Genomic DNA, 7,000 nt, shown 5'->3' with positions numbered 1-7,000 from the left:
CGCGATCAGAGTGAACACGAAATTTTTGTTACTTTTGCAGAATCAAGGAATCTCGTATGTCTGATGGAATTTCGCTTATCGTGAAAGTGCATGCCGCGACAATAAAAATAAAATGATTGAGAAATAATTTTTATTCAGCAATTATTTAAGACCTTATTCAAGTAAAATTTTTATCAATGCAAAATATGAGGGTATTACATTTCTCTGTTATTCTTTCTTTATCGATCATAAACACTTTTTAGTTACACGTGTATACACTAAGAATGACATAATGAAATAAATCGGAGAGCGATACACCCGAGTTGTCGCGGCGCATTAATAGCGAACAATAGCGAGATTACCTTAGTCGGGCAAAAGCGAGCGAGAGAGTGGGAGTGTGAGAAAATGCGTTAGATAGAGATACGTAAAAGAGCGAAGTGTCTTAGAGCTAATGGAATTCCTCTGCGCGAATGCACGGAACGCGCTAACACAAGCAGCCACCTCCGAACGAGAAGTCTTCAATACCATTTGCATATTGCTTTATTGTTACATGAACATTATAACGATATATTACATAAAAAAAAGGATGGAATATTACAGGTACAGCGGTACGCATACGATTGAAGAGCGTGAGTTCCACGACGCGATGGCGACGATCGCGCGGACAAGTTTCCGCTGTAGCTTGCGAGGATTTTGTCATTTCGCGCTCGGGATTTTCGAGAACGCGTTTCCACCATCTCCGGCCTGAAGCTCTTTTTCCACGTGATGCAGTTGCGCGTGTAAATTTTGACCCGACTAGAAGTCGACGGTACCGCAGAGAAAGGCACGATAAAAATTTTGTACCATCTGCCCATTCAGCCCACTAAATTAACAAATTTTCCAGGCCAGTGAGATGTATTTTACTTTTTTTTTGTGGTGGAAATAAAATATCTTTTTTCGCTTACTACGATAATTCTGGAGAAAGCTTGAGAATTATCGACTGGGGTTGGATAGTAAATCTGACCTGCGCTAATTATGTCCGACCCGAAAGACTCTTCCGCGCGATCAGAACATACTCGAGACGTCCTGGAACACATACATACTTTAGATACTACGCGTTACGTTTTTGTATTTACGAAGAAAAATCTACGAGATGGGAGACGGACTTGCTTTTCCCTCTTTTCTACTACTTTGTATATTACCAAATAATCGTTAATTAGAAAAGTTATTGTAACTAGCGTTTCGTTATTTTAATCAACAAGATTTTATTAAGCGGAATATGTAACGACGGCGAGCGATCGCTTAACCGTCGTTATCGTAACGATGCGGCCTGATTTACACGTTTCTGTTGTTGCTTTACATGGTTACACCATTTAATTCGCGTGTGTTTGTCAACGAGTGGGAGATCGACGTTTATGACCGATTCTTCCTCCGCCTCATTTACCCTCGCCTATAAGAGAACCTTAGCATTCGATTCGTGTTGCGTAAATAATATTTTTCATAGCTTGAAAAGTCTGCCAGCATTTATTCGACTGATTATAGGTACACGAAGCTACGTTAACAAGGCAAATTTAATAAACGTGATCTCCCGCGGACAATTCTCCCTCTTTAAGGTCTGTGAATCAAGTGGCATCGTTCCTGAATATCTCTCTCATTATACGATAAAGTATAATAAACCTCGCAAATCTGTCGACGTTGGAAAGCAATCGACTGGTTCCTTAGAAGCCAGAGAGCCAAGAGATTGCGCCAAGAGAAGTACAAATCATAAAAAAAAGAGAAAATGGAAAAGAGAAAAAGATGGTAACTGCGAAAAAAAAATCAATCATTCGAAGATGAGATAATGTGACCAATACCGAAAAAGGTGTAATATTTGACTTTAGTTTCATCGCTTTTCATTCATTACCTTTGATTATATTATTGCTTGTAACATTCATTCGAGATACCTTGAATACAAAAAAAAAGTAATAAACCATGTTATCTGCTTGTTTCGTCCCTTGTATAAAACCCTACCTGTGATATACTAATAAAGCAAATTGGATTTCGATACGAGCTACTTTTGTGCGACAATATTCAATGATTGCGATTTATCTCGTTTACGATACGTCTACCGATAATTCATCGAGAAATTCATTATGAGCTTTTTCTATTCTCGCAAAACTAAAGAAAAAGGACTTCCTGCTCATAAGCTTAAAATATAAATTGATAGCAGAAAATTTATATATACTAGAAACATTATACTAATATGTTGATGAAAAAATATATATATAATATAATTTCTAAATATAAATTGTTAAAAGATTATAAAGAGATAGGTAATCTAGAAAAGGGCCCTTCATTATTTTGTAGGAAGAAATGTGAGCGACGCGGCAGGTTATTTCATTGTGATTTTTATTGAAACACTCTTTAGGGTACACAAGCTCTATCCTAGGTAAGCATTAAAGTAAGTATAAAAAAAACTGAACAACTGCTTATGGAATCACAAAGTGTGGATGTCTGCCCTTCTTACAATCATTAAACGTACTTTAACGTGCATACACGAAGGCACAACGATCCTCGACCCTTACGCGCTGAGTATTTCGCCGCGAGAACGATGTTGAAATGATATCGCTGAGCCGATCGTGTAGTTGTATCACAGATCTGCTCGCTTTAGTTGCATCCGCTGCCTCTTTACGCAAAGAAGAACGGCTAAAACGGTCAGGTCTTGCGCTATTCGAAGGCGATCGCTCGCATGGGAGATCTCCATTGACATCCAATGCCCCAGAGGAACTAGAAAAATAATTCTAGCTGCGCGCAAACGCGTGATATCGCTATTACAAGCCCCCCCTCCCCCGCCGTAGGGTTCTTTCGGCGCTCGTCGTCATGGCAAAATTTATACACTCTCCGAGAACATCAACGTACGAAATAAGCGTATTCGCTCGGTACACGCTTACAACACACAGAGTTCTGTCGTAAAGGGGACCGAGTGCCTTCTATACAAATTCATTACGCGATATAATATTCATAATGATAGAATCTATACTTCGTATTATAAATCTAAAAACTTATTGTACACTCGTAATATAGCTAGTTCATTGTAACGAATGTATCCTGATTATTCTCAGCTCGTAATTCTCCTTTTGAAGAAGGCCACTTGTTTCCGATTTTTCTTCCGAAAGAGCTTCCATTCTTACTGATAACTGAAAACTATTTGTCAGTGCTCTCGAGTAAACAATTTAATTATTATACTATGAGCATAATTACAATATCTCGGATAATTGTTGTAATTATTGCGCTTCTTCCGCCGTTGAATGCAGAATGGCATCGTCTCTGTAAGGCCAGTACAACGGCTATCCTCATACTCAGTTATAACAAGGCTCACCTATTCTATTGTTTGCTTAACGTGTATTAAATAATCACAAAAATGAGACCAAGGTCCGAACGCGTCCTTTGGTCGGGACCATCAACCGAGAGGCGGTCTCGCACCTGACTTTCAATGAGAGTTTGTTTGTTATCGTCCATGCGATCGCTGGCGATATTTGTCGATGGCTTCTCTAACATTGGAATGGAAGTAAGTGCAATATATAATTTAACATGTTTCGCCCAACATTAATTTGCTCCTAGCGCACAATATGAACATAGAAATCTAGAAAATTTAACATTATACGAAACATGGAACAACCAAGCGCTCGGATTGCAAACACTTTTCAAACCGTGCTGTTAATTCGATAGAATTTTTATACAAAAGCTCAAGTTTCTCTTGCCGTATTTCAGCAGCGAATAAAATACTTTCAGTCGTCCAATTCGTCTAATCTGATATATCAATTGATATCTTTTTCACATATTTAAAGATTGCCATCGGATATATTCCTTCATGTCGAGGCGATATACAAAGCATGGTAGAAATTTATTTATCTGATCGTAATGTTGAAGCGCCCGATGTACAGATTACGAGCATTCAGTTTATTCTCTCGAATTCAAGTTAGATGTACGATCACAAGTGCAGGTAGGCGGTATTGCATTTTCATAACGTCTACCAATTCTTCGACGATCGCGCGCTAAATGACGGCGATTCGCCATTAAGCTCGACGACGCGAAAGTGAAACGGTAGCGATAACTGTGATAAAGACACTTTGATAATGGAAATATGAAGTAACTTACGCTCAAAATCTTAAACAGTAAAGTAGAGTATAAAGTATGACTTAAGTACAACCATAAAAACTTGGTCATTATTATGGCATTCGTATCCTTAACTACGCGGCTCGCCAGACCGCATCCCTACTGACGGCGCGTCTCTTTATAAAAAGAATCTACTACTCGCGTACGAGGCGATGTCGTCATTTACCCATACGCAAATCGTGTTAGCTTTTCGGACAACGCGCGATTACACATGCGGCATGTAGATTCGACTTTCCTCTTCGCGACTTTCCGATTCCATCTTCCATCGATGGCAAAGAGTAACGGAGGTATGGTCACGTGACAAATCAAGGCCTCTTTATCTTTTGTGTATACGGCGTACGTATTAGAGATTGGAAAATATCGGCATTAATGTAAAAAAGATTTTATCATAACAGCATGGATTTTATATCGATAAACTCCGTGGTATTCGTCAATTCATCAAAAAAAATTGACTCGTACTTTTAATACGTTCGGAATTTCTCGTTTGAAGTTTAATTTTTTTTACATATTTAATAGTTGAAAAAGAAATTCGCTTTGCCAGGAAAATGGTACGTTCTAAGTACTGTCAACATTTGTCCATGTCTAACTAAAAATTGAAGAATCCTTTTCCGCACGTAACGTTAAGATAAAGCGAAACGTGCAAAACAATATTTATAAGCGATATATATTTTTATCTTGGAATAATTTTAATTAACTTGTTAAATCTAAATTTTTCAGGCAGGAAAAAATATTTGTGCGGCCATTATGCATATTCCTGAAGGATTTATGAACGGGTCTGTTCGATATGGAGCAGATTATGTGCGTTATACGTACCGGAAGATCGACCATTGTTACTTGGGATCTTACAAAGTGTCGGCCTCCACTATTTCGCTTGGTCGCGTTTCGATACCGATCTCGATACTCTTTATAACACGGCGTCGCCTTTCTCTACGAGAGCATTCTAGTAATTTGCTTCTCTTTTCGTGACCTGAACATATCCTCTTCCGCTGCGTCGCTATTTTTGATTATTCCACTTATCGTTAATCGACGATCACAGGAAGTACGCCGCGTTGATCAGGCTTTTGGGTCTGTTACACGTGTCGTGTATCTGTGCGAGTAGCATGCTTGTGTGTATGTGTGTACGTGTATAGCGTGTGTATATGCAGTCGTGTCGGACGAGTTTGAATGGCTTTCGCAGCTGCGATATATTAATGCTGAAAGAATGGCGGAATCGCTGGCAGAAATGCATCCCGTCCTTCTATTCTTCTCCCTTGAGCCCCTGTTGCGAATTTTGATTAGTTGAACGAACGACGCCGGAGATCCACGGCTCTTCATCTGAACCGCTCTTTGCCTTCTTCAGCCCTTCGTCGGTCGAATCTGCGAGCAGAATTAAAACAACCGCACATTATACACATTATACACTATGCACAGTATACACAGTATACACTTGAAATATAAATTAACGTAAGTAGAGAAATTAATGCGAAATATTTATAGTGGTAGAGTAAGATTTATTTTAAATATAAAGTCATGTTTTGATCCATTTCTTTTGGAACGCATCATGCAATAATTTTATATTAATTCAATTATTTATTAAGCGATTAATGATGAAAGACGGAGATTTGTGGAACGTAACAAAGCAAACGGTAGTAAAAGTGAAATGGCTTACATAGCCGAAAATTCATTAATCAAACAACAGTCTTTGTCAAGTTAATAATTCAATGTTTATAACTTTATGTTAATAAGAAGTCTTTTAGGTATATTTAAATACATTTTGGCGTATGAGATGCTGCTACGCATTTACTCACTTTATAAAGAATTCTGGCAAGGAGTAACATTTTATTTTTTAATACTTTAATTATGTCACATGTCTCTTGAAATTGTTTTAAAAATCTTGTTTCAAATTATAGATTTTACAGGAATAATCACTTCACTTCTAAATATAGTCTCAGCTGACTTTTAAAAATGTGACTACTGAATCGTCCGGATACTAAGATGTGAAATTTCACTTCAAGTATCTCGCCTAAGATTCACTTTTAAGGTGAGATTCAAGTTACAATTATAAACCGATCTAATAAAAATCTCCAACTTTCAAAATCAAATAACAAAATGCCTTTACCAAAGGTTGTGCAAAAGGTTGTACTTTATATTCCAAAGCAGCGTATTAATTTTTTATAATTAAAACGCAGCAAGATAACTTAATTCCACATCACTCATGCATGATTAGCCATTGACCGATAATTAAGCTGTTCTGGGAAAGTGCACTGAGCATATTACACGCGAATTTGGCTCAGCGCGGCAATTACACGCTTCCCGATAAAATTAGCGGCCTAATTGGGAAAGTAGCGTGATTGCTCACTGTTAAACAACCAGCGAGGCCGAGGGTATTCTATGTTTAGGCCTCGACCGGATACCCCGACGCGTACCAATAATTTGACGTAATTTAATAAACGCGACCCTGCTCTCTCGTCTGCGCGCGCGGGGTCGTGCGACTGTTATTACCGACAGTTTGATCGTATCTCAGTAGTGCGTAATGATGATGCACCTAGTCACTGGCATATAGTAGCGGCTCGATCATCGGTCATGCAAATTGGCGCTACAGAATGCGGCGGATCCCCCTTGCCCGATTTCCCCCGCCTGATGCATCCCAACGCATACCGGTTTAGAAAACAGTATATCGATATTACGCTTACGATCGTTATATTCGTACACCCGTCATTTATTGTACTCGTTAGGTTACTTCTTCGATTCCCCCGATGTTAAATCCATAATGTTCAGAGAGAGAGAAAGAGACAATCACTCACATTAAACAAAAATTTGTTAAAAAGATTTTGCTGCCATAGCTATACATTTCTAAACCACAGAAAACCGTTTGCTGTCGCACCTAATACAATAGGCACAGTAGCAA

General features: G+C 38.6%; 1 protein-coding gene across 1 annotated transcript in view; it reads right to left on the bottom strand.

The window, feature by feature from the left end:
* Positions 1-2,329: 2,329 nt before the first annotated feature.
* The window catches only part of LOC105566640, a 34,866-nt gene continuing 30,195 nt past the window's right edge, over positions 2,330-7,000 (bottom strand). Inside the window, exon 3 of the mRNA XM_012020804.1 lies at positions 2,330-5,469. The gene's annotated coding sequence lies outside the window, so the exon portion shown is untranslated. The remainder of the gene's footprint in view (positions 5,470-7,000) is intronic.

The sequence above is a fragment of the Vollenhovia emeryi genome, unplaced genomic scaffold (genome assembly GCF_000949405.1).
Source record: "Vollenhovia emeryi isolate VEMERY1.0 unplaced genomic scaffold, V.emery_V1.0 DF939143.1, whole genome shotgun sequence".
NCBI classification, from domain to species: domain Eukaryota; kingdom Metazoa; phylum Arthropoda; class Insecta; order Hymenoptera; family Formicidae; genus Vollenhovia; species Vollenhovia emeryi.
Note: the sequence above shows the minus strand (reverse complement) of the source record. Positions and strands in the feature narration are given on the sequence as shown.